Source organism: Pelophylax lessonae (assembly GCF_965119305.1).
Source record: "Pelophylax lessonae genome assembly, chromosome: 1".
Lineage (NCBI taxonomy): Eukaryota > Metazoa > Chordata > Amphibia > Anura > Ranidae > Pelophylax > Pelophylax lessonae.
In genome coordinates, this window is record NC_138768.1 from 830,357,135 (window position 1) to 830,370,695 (window position 13,561).

Here is a 13,561-nt window from a genome sequence, read left to right on the forward strand (position 1 = left end):
CAACATTTTAGTAAACATCACTAGCTACAACATCCCTTTTCTCCAGGAGGGTTACTCAGCTCCCACACATGAGGTTCCAGCGTAAAATCCCTGCAGACACCTCCAGTAGGGTCCTCCTCTGGGTCTCCATCCTGTTCCAAATCTTCTGCAGGAGAGTCAACCAGCCTCAATGGGACTCCATCCTGCCTCCAGATAGGGTCAGCAGCACCAAGCCTAATCTCCAGGCCTAAACACCTCCAGGCCCCTTCAGGCAAGCCGGGCTTAAGAAGCAACTCCGTCACATACACCCTGCCCAGGCCAGAACCTGGGGGAAAGAGAGCTTGCATCAGCCAACCCCCGAAAATGTACTGTATACCCTTTCCCATAATGCACCATTGGCACAGTGGGCTGGGACAATATATGCATATTCATAACCAAGCTTACTGTGTGATCTCACAATAATATCAGAGGTCACAGTGCCACCTACTGATAGAAGAGAGAAGTGACAACCTGGCTGGACTTAGGGGAAGCTGGACAAGACACAGGCTATAATTGGCATTGACTGACTGCAGCCATGCAGAACTAAATATAAAGACGCTCCTGCTAAGGGCTGGGTGGCTGCATAATGATTACAGAGCTGCATTTATTTGTGTTGTTTATGCCCACCTGGAGTTCAGGTTAAAAGTAATTGCAAATGACCATGAAAGAAAAGTTTCTGAATCTGAGGTTTCGGAAACTCTGCTACTACGGTAGCTTGAAACATATTCCATCTGTGATATCCCCAATGGTGTCTGTGATGTTTTTCTGCTACATTAAAGGATTTCAAGGAGTACGGCAATTGTAGAGCTTTTCTTTGATGTGCATCTACAAACGGGCTGGGCTGGCACCCTTGAACCACTCTCACAAGGTGTTTCTCTTCAACTCACCTGCAGCGGCTATTTTGATCTTTAATTGCAAATGACAATGGGTCACACTTTGCAGCTTCATCCCTTCCCGCCAATGGTACACGTACACTCACTGGTCACTTTATTAGGTACACCTGTTCAATTGCTTGGTAAAACAAATTGCTAATCAGCCATTAACATGGCAGCAACTCAATGCATTTAGGCATCTAGACGTGGTGAAGTTCAAAGCGAGCATCAGACTGGGGAAGAAAGAGGATTTAAGTGACTTTCAATGTGGCCTGGTTGTTAATGCCAGACGGGCTGGTCTGAGTAGTTAAAAAACTGCTGATCTACTGAGATTTTCAGTGAGCGGCAGTTGTGTGGACGAAAATGCCTTGTTGTTGTCAGAAGAGAATGGGCAGACTGGTTTGAGACGATAGAAAGGCAACAGTAACTCAAATAACCACTCATTACAACCACGGTATGAAGAATACCATCTCTGAATGCACAACACATCAAACCTTGAAGCAGAGGGGCTACAGCAGCAGAAGACCCCATTGGGTGCCACACCTGTCAGCTAAGAACAGGAAACTGAGGCTACCATTCACAGAGACTCACCAAAACTGTACAATAGAAGATTGGAAAAACGTTGCCTGGTCTGATAATTCTTGATTTCAGTTGCGACATTCAGATGGTAGGGTCAGAATTTGGTGTAAACAACATGAAAGCATGGATCCATCATGCCTTGTATCAATGGTTCAGGCTGGTGGTGGTGGTGTAATGGTGTGGGGGATTATTTCTTGGCACAATTTGGGCCCCTTAGTACCAACTGAACATTGTTTAAACACCATGGCCTACCTGAGTATTATTGCTGACCATGTCCTCCCCTTTATGACTACAGTGTACCCATCTTCTGATGGCTCCTTCTAGCAGGATAATGCACCATGTCACAAAGCTCCAATCATCTCACCACTGGTTTCTTCAACATGACAATGAGGTCAATGTATTCCAATGGCCTCTACACTCACCAGATCTCATCCAATAGAGAACCTTTGGGATGTGGTGGAACGAGAGATTTGCTTCATGGGTGTGCAGCCAACAAATATACGGCAACTGCGTGATGCTATCATGTCACTACGGACCAAAATCTCTGAGGAATGTTTCCAACATCTTGCTGAATCTATGCCATGAAGAATGTAGGCAGCTCTGAAGGCAAAAGGGGTCCAACCCGGTACTAGCAAGGTGTACCTAATAAAGTGGCCGGTGAGTGTATATGTGGTGGGGAGCTTTAGCCCCGCACTGACACGTATGCGTACAGCCAGCATTGCACAGCAACAGCGTTGTCACCGACAGCTATCAGTCACTGTTTACAATTAGGAACCAGTAAGACAAGCTACAAAAAATATAATCACTGTGACAGCCAATCACAGTGGTTAGATGAGCTGTAAGCCCAGGAAATGCCTTTGGCATTAATACCACCTTAAAGAGGTTGTAAACCCAATTTTTTTTTTTTTCACCCTGAAAGAGAAACACATAATGAAATACTTACCTTAGAACGAGCGCCCGCTTACCTGTATGACGGGCGACATGTTCAGTCGCCCATCTTCCGGGATCGCAGCATCCGGCCATCTGATAGTTCTTATCATAGGCTTACCTATAGGTACAACTTGCAGAGGAGGGTTTACTTCCTCTTTAAAGGGCTGGCTCCTGCCAGCAGAAGAGGATTAGGAAAGGCTTCCTTTCACTAAGAGCTATGAAAATGTAGAATAAACGTCCAGAGGAGCTAGTTCTAACTAGATCGTTTTTATTCTGTATCCTGTATCTATTATGTTCTCTGTGTTCAATATATTGGAACTTAAAGTCCAACTCCAGTCGAAATGTTTTTCTAGTTTTGGATAGGTTGATGAAGCATTAGAATCTTATTTTTTAGGGGGGTTGCTTGTGTCCCCACTGGGGAGATTTCTTACTTTCTAGCCCATTGACAACTTGACAACTGACCCTCAAGGTGTCCTTTGAACAAGCAATAAGGACCCAGTTTTGGCCGTAATTGGTTTTAACATAAAACATGGTCTTCAAACATCTCTGCAACTCAGAAATTATAAGCAGATTAGGGGGATTCCAGCATCTAGAACCTGCATATGTGTGCCAATCATGGCGTAAAAATGTGACAAGAGGGACACAGCAAATGGAAGAAGAAATAAAAAAAAGAAAGGAAAGGATATTATAATGCCAGTGAGCAAGAGAAGAAAGTAGAGTGAATGTCACTGTCGGAAAATGGGGAAGAAGAAAGGTGAACTTGTACTTTAATGGTTAGATGTAGCTGGACCGCAGCCCAGAGACAGCGCAGGAGTTTTCTATATAGCATTAAACTTTTTCTATTTATCTGTGTTAAAATGATATCTGAGCCACTGGGCTTTGCAGGATACTGAAGGAGCGGGGTGATGAAAAGGGTCCCAGGTTCAATGATATCTGACAAGAGGTCACAAAGCCACCAAGCACTTTCACGTGTCCTATTGTTCTTTGGTGACAGTCGCTCTATATTCACCTCCCATTCCTGTTTCTGATTCACTTTTATCTGTAACCCTTCATGTGTCTGATGGCTTCCCTGTCATTGTTTTCTTGGCGACAAAATGGATTTGTAGAATATATATATATATAGTGTGGGCAGAAAGAAAATTTTAAGAAACATATGGGTTTCCCACGCAGAGGTTTGCAGCATTCATCAAAACACAAACTCAGCCTTGTGACTTGCTCTTGCAATGGCGTTGCCCTGGCCAACAGGATAGGCTTAGGTTCTTGTCTGTTCCTCCAGACCACACTAAAATGTTCATGTGCACACATGCATCTCTGACTGCTCCTTTGCAGCCACACGGATGCCTAGGGAGTTTGACGGCTTTGCTCACAGTCCTTCTCAAACTAATGCTCCGTACACACGTGCAGATTATCTGCAGACTTTTGTCTGCAGACTTACCTTTTCTATGTAGTGCAAGGGCCTGCCGGATTGCATACAAATTGAAAGTGTTTAGGTTTGACCTCATATTATATGGTTTTGGTAAGTCTGCAGACAAAAGTCTGCAGATAATCTGCACGTGTGTATGGGCCTTAAGAGGGATTGTTCACAGATGCACAGTCAATGGGTGCTGGTTGCTCACAAACTGTGGACCTAGGAGTGGAGGCTTTCTTCCACCCAATACTCTACAAAGCCTCTGGGCCCTACCCAGGGCTTGCCAATCCCAGGAAAAACCTGATAAGCCAGCTTTCTCCCAATAATATACAGAATGCATCCTGGAACCCCTCACCTGCAAAAATGCACTTGAAGTGCTATACAGCAGTGGTCCTCAACCCTGGCCTACAGGGCCCACTAACAGGCCAGATTTGTAAGATAACTGAAATACATCCCAGGTGATATAATTTGCTGCTCAGTGATTGCAGTACTCTAGTTTGCATCTCCCCAGGGTAATACTTAAAATCTGGCCTGTTAGTGGGCCCTGAGGATCGGAGTTGAGGACCACTGCTATACAGTACATATATATATATATATATATATATATATATACACTGCCTGGCCAAAAAAAAAGTCACCACCAAAAAAAAAAAAGGTCACATGCATTGGAGCGCCATTAGCTTTGATTGCGGCACGCATTCAATGTGGCATTGTTTCAATAAGCTTCTGTGATGTCACAAGATTTATTTCCGTCCAGTGTTGCATTCATTTTTTACCATGATCTTGTATTGATGATGGGAGTGTCTGACCACTGCACAAAGCCTTCTCCAGTCAATCCCAAAGATTCTCAATGGGGTGAAGTTCTGGACTCTGTGGTGGCCAATCCATGTGTGAAAATGATGTCTCATTCTCCCTGAACCACTCTTTCACAATTTGTAGATTTAGAATGATTAAAAATAACTTTTAAAATAACATTTACATTTTAGAGTTCACTCAAGATTTTAATGATGGGTTAACATTAAAAAACATTAGTGATCAACCGATATCGTTTTTTTAATGCCGATATCGATACCGATATTTTGGTCATCGCATATCGGTATCGGCCGATATTGGCCGATATATTCGGACATTTAAAAGAAAATGTATTCTTTTATTTATTTTTTTTACAGGTACTGTTGTGGACGGATCTAAGAGTCTAAAAGACCCCAAACCCCTCCTCTGCACTTAAAAGCATTCAAGTTTGGCTGTTTTGCAGGCTGTATTTTTTTTTTAATTTTGCGCCGAGTACCTGGAAGTGATGTCATGACATCACTTCCGGGTTTTTACATGGAGACCCGATCAGAGCCCAATGCGGCTTTGATCGGGTCTTCGGCAGGCGTGCAGGTAGGTTGGCTGGGTCTCCCGGTGGGGTGGGAGAACCAGGCCAGCCGCGGAAGGTGGCGGGAGGGGGAAACGTCCCCTCCCGCTCCTTGTAATGACAGTCGAGCAGCTTCTCAGTCGCATTGGTTGTCATTATAAGACAGCCACCCGTCGGCTATGGATGCCGGTACCGGGGTGATGCCTCTAGCTGCAGGCATCACTCCAGTACAGCACTTTCCCAAAATATCAGCAATATCGGTAACCTCAGGGGCCGATCGATTCCAATATATCGGGAAAAGTGCATATCGGCGCCCAATATATCGGTGTTGCCGATAATCGGTCGATCCCTAATTAACATGCACTTTAAAATGGTGTTCAAACAAGACTTTAAATTGCTTTTACAGCCATTTGTGAGATGTTGCAGTTCACATGTATGCGTTACCTCGAGGCACACTGTAGAAACACGTTCTTTTACATTTTTTAGATCATCAATGTGCCTCAAGGAACCCATGAATTCCATTCTACATGCATTTTTTAAAGTTGTCATTGCCTAGCCATGCAACCGAAAGCACATCATAATGCAAACCCATAAGGGTGGAGCCATCCGTAAAATTTCGGGTCCCACCAATTGTCACTCTACTTTCCAATGGGAAAGCTTTGGTGACCAGTAAGGGTTCTTTCGATAGACAGTTGAATAAAGTGTTAACTGTGAAATAAAGGAAGCCAAGCCGTTAGTAACAAAGTGAAACTAGTTTCAGAGGGGTGCACAGAGAATGGATTTTCAGTATAAAGGTAAGAGGAGGCATCTCGTTAGTTCTTAGGTCTTAGGCAGCATTGACAGGTTCACTTTTTAGGTCATTCCTATTTGGAAAAATTGTTTTTTAACATATTATGTACATGGAAACATGAACTGATGCTACAATGGTGATTGATGTAGGTCAAATCCTGCTTTGTGTAGCATTACACAGGCTGTTCCAGCGTTAAGAGAACTGTAAAAGCACCATAAAAGTCACTAAAAGTGTAATTGATACACGTTAACAGGCGTAGGGGTCACCTTGTCGTTCTCTTTCAGAATGGAGAACCTCATTCAGCAAACCATCTGTTAAGTGATTTCTTGCCAAACATAAAACAAGCCTTTTCTGACAATTTTATATTGCCCGTTCAATCAGTAAAAAATAAGACGGATTTGTAGAGAGTTTTGATGCGCAGGCAATTTGCTTTCATTTTCAGTAATTGGTAGATGAGGCTTTGAACTGATTATTTTAAGATGTTAGAAGAGAACACCGAGGGTATAAAAGTCAGATAATTATAAAATCGAATCCATTTCATTCTCCTGGTGTGTTGGGGTGGGGGGGGGGGAGGGGGTGGATGGAAGACTATGGCTCTCATTCATCCACAATATCACTTAAGGGTGATAGTGAAGATCACTGTAAGTTCAATCAAATATCATCCTACAAAAGTTCACACAAGATTCACAAAACTTTCACCCGGGATTCACACTTTTTCCTCTTTGAATCCAATTAGAAAAGGTTATGCCTCGTACACACGCAACGATTATTGGCCGTGAATTTTCGGCCAACGTCCGATCGGCCGATTGTCGGCTTGTTAGTATGAGGCTTCCGACAACCGACTCCGACTTTTCGGCCGAAAAAAATCTGGTGTGCAGGCTATAAAATTTTTGTTGGTCGTCAATACAACGGCCAATTTTCCGTCAGTCAGTACAGATTTCGGCAGACAAAAATCTGATGAGCAAGACTGGGCATGCTCAGAGAAGAAAAAACACACGGAAAGTAAACCAGCACATGACATCACTTCTGAAGTAGATTTTTGTTGGCCGAGAAAATTTGTGTGCAGTCTAGGCACATTCCAACCAACAAAACACCACTCTGGACAAAAGTCGGACGATCGGTCGGCCGATAATCGTTGCGTGTGTACGAGGCATTAGACTCTTGGGTGAAAGTTGATTGAAACCATTTATTCTCAACATTTTTAACATGGAAGAACCCTTAAAATAACCTTTTGGGCTCAGGGAAACCCTGCTAATAATTATTGTATCTAGAGCAATGTTTCTCAAACTTTTTTCAGTCAAGGCACCCTTTAAAATTCTGCACAATCTCAAGGCACCCCATATTAAAATGTAAAATAAATGAGACCAATAGCTTTACATACGGCAGCAGCATCCACACACATGGGGCACCCAACATTAGAGGTGATTTATCTGTAATGCAAATATGCCTTTGCACACTGGTACTGATCAGTATTTCAGCCTTTCTCTTTTCACACAGCTAATATGACCCCAATACTGAACAGAGAAGGCAGAGAAGGGCAAACAAGGATGCTTTGCAGACACTCGATGTCCTCCTTATAAACAGATGCCATCATTGGTTGTTAGGACACCGGAAGCTGGCTCACACTAGGCCCAAAGTTGTAATGATCCATTATGAAAACTTGTGGCTTTGTGTAACAAAAAGTGCAAGCTTGATCCACCTGCCGACTTTTGCAGAATGTTTGGACAATTTTTAGGCATTTTGCCAAAGCACCCCTTAAGGAACCCAGAAGGCACCCCACGGTGCTTTGGCAACCTGGTTGAGAAAGGCTGATCTAGAAAGCACAGTACAATAGTGTGATGGAAACTAGGAAGAATACTTCTTACATTGATGGTTAGTGGGAAGAATACTTCTTACATGTGTGGTCAGTGGGAAGAATGCTCCTTTCATTTGTGGTCTTTGGGAAAAATGCTCCTTACTTTTGTAGTCATTGGGAAAAATGTTCCTTACATTTGTAGTCATTGGGAAAAATGTTCCTTACATTTGTAGTCATTGGGAAAAATGTTCCTTACATTTGTAGTCATTGGGAAAAATGTTCCTTACATTTGTGGCCATTGGGAAGAATACTCGTTACGTTGATGGTCTGTGGGAGGAATATTTCTTACATTTGTGATCATTGGGAAGAATGTTTTTTACATATGTGGTCAGTGGCAAGAATGCATCTTAGATTTGCAGTCATTGGGAAGAATGCTTCTTACATTGATGGCCAGTGAGAATAATGCTTCTTACATTGCTGTTCAGTGGGAAGAATACTCCTTACATTGATAGCCAGTGGGGAGAATACCTCTTACATTTGTAGTCATTGGGAAAAAATGTTCCTTACATTTGTAGTCATTGGAAAAAATGTTCCTTACATTTGTATTCATTGGGAAAAATATTCCTTACATTTGTGGCCATTGGGAAGAATACTCCTTACGTTGATGGTCTGTGGGAAGAATATTTCTTACATTTGTGATCATTGGGAAGAATGTTTCTTACATATGTGGTCAGCGGCAAGAACGCATCTTAGATTTGTAGTCATTGGGAAGAATGCTTCTTACATTGATGGCCAGTGAGAATAATGCTTCTTACATTGATGTTCAGTGGGAAGAATACTCCTTACGTTGATAGCCAGTGGGAAGAATACCTCTTACATTTGTAGTCATTGGGAAAAAAAATTCCTTAAATTTGTAGTAATTTGGAAGAATGCTTCTTACATTGATGGTCAGTGGGAACATTACTCCTTACATTGATGGCCAGTGGGAATAATTCTTACATTGATGGTCAGTGGGAAGAATACGCCTTACATTTGTGGTCAGCGGGAAGAATTCTTCTTACATTTGTGGTCAGTGGAAGAATACTCCTTACATTTGTGGTCAGTGGGAAGAATGCTTCTTACATTTGTGGTCATGGGGAAGAATGCTCCTTACATTTGTGGTCATTCACTAAAACTACCCCTTACAGATAGTTAAAATGATCATTGGTGTCAGTGGTTACTTATCTGAGAGGCAGGATTTGCCCAGTGCACAAGAAACCCTCAGCAACCTCTCGAGGAACCCCAAGGATCCATTAAACCCTGGTTGAGGAAAGGCTACCTTAGAATATATCTAAAGCCAAATATTGGTTTTTTTTTTGGACATTCAGTCACAAGGCTAAATGAGAAAAAATTAAGCCATGTATGGCTACCTTAAATGTCCATGGTTTAATTATGGTTACGCAGCAGACTTATCCCTCTTTGATCGATATTTTCTCCCTCATTTGCCAGAAGACTCATGCACTGAACAAAAGAAAATTGAGTTGTGTATGGTGGCCTTAAAGTATAACTAAAGGGAAATTTATTTATTATTTTTTTTAATTTTGGATAGAGTGGAGAGAAATTAAAACACCTGCCAGTTTTTATTGCTGTCTGTACCTCCATTAGGGAGATCCTCCTTCTCTATTTGATCTTGGGACCATTATCACTGAAAGTAAAATACAATTTTGGGTTGCTATCCAGAACAGGAATAGAAGGAATACTAGTTCTGGTGACCCTGGTGACAATCAGGAACCCCCTGGCTTTGGAATTATTTCCTGTTTTGACTATGTGAGAGGAAGAAAAAGGAAAACTCCTCAATGGGACACAGATGGCAAAAAAAAGAAAATGACAGGGGTTATAATCCTCCCCTACTCTATACAAAATGAAAAAAAAAAAAAAAAAGTTTTGTGTTTAGTTCTATTTTAAAGCTGAATTTTTAGGCATGTTTTTGGTTTCAGTCTGGACCAATGTATGTATGTCAATTCTGTAACTGGTTGATCCCTAAGGAAGTGGAGAATCACCGTGTAGCAGAAATATCCATACCTAAACTTCAACAATGCATTTAAAAATAATATTTTTTTTATGCAAAATTCAGGCTAAAAAAGTGTAAATCCATTTTAACTTTTTGCGTAATAAATTCTTAGCAAAAACGTGCCCTTCGTTAAACGAGCTGAACACTGCATTGTGAAGCTTGCAGACATCAACCCAAGAGGTCAAGGAGAATCCTAGGTGCAGCTGCTATGCTTGCAAAGCAGCTGGAAATCCTACTGAGAAAGTGAGAATACCACAAGTGTCTATTTATAAAAAGAAAAATGCTGTGCAATTGTCTGAGCATTATTATCTAATATGTGTGTTGCCTTCGATTGTCAGCTCCTTCTAGTGGTCGTAATGCAAGGTTTTTCTGAAATACAGTGGGTACGGAAAGTATTCAGACCCCCTTAAATTTTTCACTCTTTGTTATATTGCAGCCATTTGCTAAAATAATTTAGGTTCATTCTTCTTCCTCATGAATGTACACATAGCACCCCATACTGACAGAAAAACACAGAATTGTTGACATTGTTGCAGATTTATTAAAAAAGAAAAACTGAAATATCACATGGTCCTAAGTATTCAGACCCTTTGCTCAGTATTTAGTAGAAGCCCCCTTTTGATCTAATACAGCCAGGAGTCTTTTTGGGAAAGATACAACAAGTCTTTCACACCTGGATTTGGGGATCCTCTGCCATTCCTCCTTGCAGATCCTCTCCAGTTCTGTCAGGTTGGATGGTAAACGTTGGTGGACAGCCATTTTTAGGTCTCTCCAGAGATGCTCAATTGGGTTTAAGTCAGGGCTCTGGCTGGGCCATTCAAGAACAGTCACGGAGTTGTTGTGAAGCCACTCCTTCGTTATTTTAGCTGTGTGCTTAGGGTCATTGTCTTGTTGGAAGGTAAACCTTCGGCCCAGTCTGAGGTCCAGAGCACTCTGGAGAAGGTTTTTGTCCAGGATATCCCTGTACTTGGCCGCATTCATCTTTCCCTTGATTGCAACCAGTCGTCCTGTCCCTGCAGCTGAAAAACACCCCCACAGCATGATGCTGCCACCACCATGCTTCACTGTTGGGACTGTATTGGACAGGTGATGAGCAGTGCCTGGTTTTCTCCACACATACCGCTTAGAATTAAGGCCAAAAAGTTCTATTTTGGTCTCATCAGACCAGAGAATCTTATTTCTCACCATCTTGGAGTCCTTCAGGTGTTTTTTAGCAAACTCCATGCGGGCTTTCATGTGTCTTACACTGAGGAGAGGCTTCCGTCGGGCCACTCTGCCATAAAGCCCCGACTGGTGGAGGGCTGCAGTGATGGTTGACTTTCTACAACTTTCTCCCATCTCCTGACTGCATCTCTGGAGCTCAGCCACAGTGATCTTTGGGTTCTTCTTTACCTCTCTCACCAAGGCTCTTCTCCCCCGATAGCTCAGTTTGGCCGGACGGCCAGCTCTAGGAAGGGTTCTGGTCGTCCCAAACGTCTTCCATTTGAGGATTATGGAGGCCACTGTGCTCTTAGGAACCTTAAGTGCAGCAGAAATCTTTTTGTAACCTTGGCCAGATCTGTGCCTTGCCACAATTCTGTCTCTGAGCTCTTCAGGCAGTTCCTTTGACCTCATGATTCTCATTTGCTCTGACATGCATTGTGATCTGGAAGGTCTTATATAGACAGGTGTGTGGCTTTCCTAATCAAGTCCAATCAGTATAATTAAACACAGCTGGACTCAAATGAAGGTGTAGAACCATCTCAAGGATGATCAGAAGAAATGGAAAGCACCTGAGTTAAATATGAGTGTCACAGCAAAGGGTCTGAATACTTAGGACCATGTGATATTTCAGTTTTTCTTTTTTAATAAATCTGCAACAATGTCAACAATTCTGTGTCTTTCTGTCAGTATGGGGTGCTATGTGTACATTCATGAGGAAGAAGAATGAACTTAAATGATTTTAGCAAATGGCTGCAATATAACAAAGAGTGAAAAATTTAAGGGAGTCTGAATACTTTCCGTACCCACTGTACCTCAATCAGGAAAATATTGCATTATGGCCACTAGATGGAGATAATATTTATAGGCAATAAACATATTAGACACATCACGGAGATTATTGTGTGGGCTGTGCGAATGTTCAGACATTCACCCAGTGAAAGTTTTTATACACAGACCTTTAGGCTCGGTTCACACTACGTCGCTCCGACTTAGGGGGCGACCTGTGAAGTCGCGTGCAGCGCGACTTCGGCGCGACTTGCACGGACTTCATAAAATGAATGTCTATGCAAGTCACTCCAGGTCACCCCGAAGTAGTACAGGACCCTTTTTCTAAGTCGGAGCGACTTGTGTCGCTCCTATTAGAACGGCTCCTGTACCAGTCAATGGACCGCGACAGTACGTGACTTGTCAGGCTGACCAAGTCGCCTGACAAGTCGGACTGGTGTGAATGGACACTTATAGTTTAACAAGTATGCAAGCATGAAACATTTCAATTTTGCAATTTGCAATAATAAATAAAAAAATATAAATAAAAAAATAAAATAATTAAAAAAAAAATAAAACTTTAGTTCTATTTTAGGGCTTAGTTACACCAGGTACATCGAGCTTCATTGATCTTAGTTGATCAACCCAGGCTCAATGCAAAGACACAGCAAAAACAATTTTGTTGTGTCTTGTTCATACCAAACCAGTGCAGTGGAAAAAAAATGTAGGAATGCTGATTTTTTTCTGCAGCACAAAGCACAAACTCACCGTTGTGCATAAAGTTTAATTGCAGCATGCATGCAAAATGCACACCAGCAGGTTCGCATTATACGCACCATAACTTTCACTACATTTTAATGTAATTTCAAAAGTACTTTTTAATACTTTTATATCAGCAGTTTTCATTGAAAAAAATAATAGCTGATGATCCTGCAATGAAGGTACTTGTTTGGGCACTTCCTGTTACAGGATGACAACTTCGTATTTCCTTCTCCCTCCATCTCTGAGCTTCTGATGCAGACTTCAAGTGGCCATGCAAGTGATGATTATGCAGATGTTTTCCACTGTTGTCTCCTGATAAATGTCAATGATGGAGTGCATGTAGAAATAAATTGCTGTAAAGTAGTTTTCTTGTAAAGAAATTCTGGTCTTAATTATTTTCTGCTTTATTGGTCCTACAGAACAAGATCATTCTTGACCCAATGACTTTCAGTGAGGCCCGCTTCCGCCCGCCTCTAGAAGAGCGGCTGGAGAGTATCATCAGTGGGGCAGCCCTGATGGCAGACTCCTCGTGCACAAGGGACGACAGGAGGGAGAGAATCGTGGCCGAATGCAACGCCGTGCGTCAAGCTCTTCAAGACCTGTTGAGCGAGTACATGAACAATGTAAGTCAGCTTTACCTTTTTAGTACAGATTGGATGACGCAGGATGACTCATATTGTTGTCACATTAATAAAATGCAGATTATGTAGGCAGTTACGTGACGGAAAAGCTAACAGATCAATAAGAATTACCTAAAGTAAGCCTGTCGATATACTGTAATGAAAACATTTAGGTAAAAGGAACTCTGTAAAAGAAGATGTTCTCTACTTACTTCACTGGCAGTGGGTGACAAGACAAATTTTCACTCAATTAAAGGGTTATGCATATTTTGGCTATTCTAGACTTTTGGGTCTGTCCAATAACCTATCACCACCTCACTTTGCAGTTCTTGCCGCCAACTGCTACGACAGTACAGGGCACAGTGGTGACAAAGTAGTTCGCAGAAGGAACCAGAATCCAATAAAATTAGTT

The 13,561-nt window shown here is 42.1% G+C and overlaps 1 pseudogene across 1 annotated transcript in view; it reads left to right on the top strand.

The window, feature by feature from the left end:
* LOC309557603 (catenin alpha-2-like) overlaps positions 1-13,199 on the top strand; it is a 745,623-nt pseudogene extending 732,424 nt beyond the window's left edge. The window contains exon 7 of the transcript XR_014226146.1: positions 12,949-13,199. The product of XR_014226146.1 is annotated as a catenin alpha-2-like (transcript). The remainder of the gene's footprint in view (positions 1-12,948) is intronic.
* Positions 13,200-13,561: the final 362 nt, after the last annotated feature.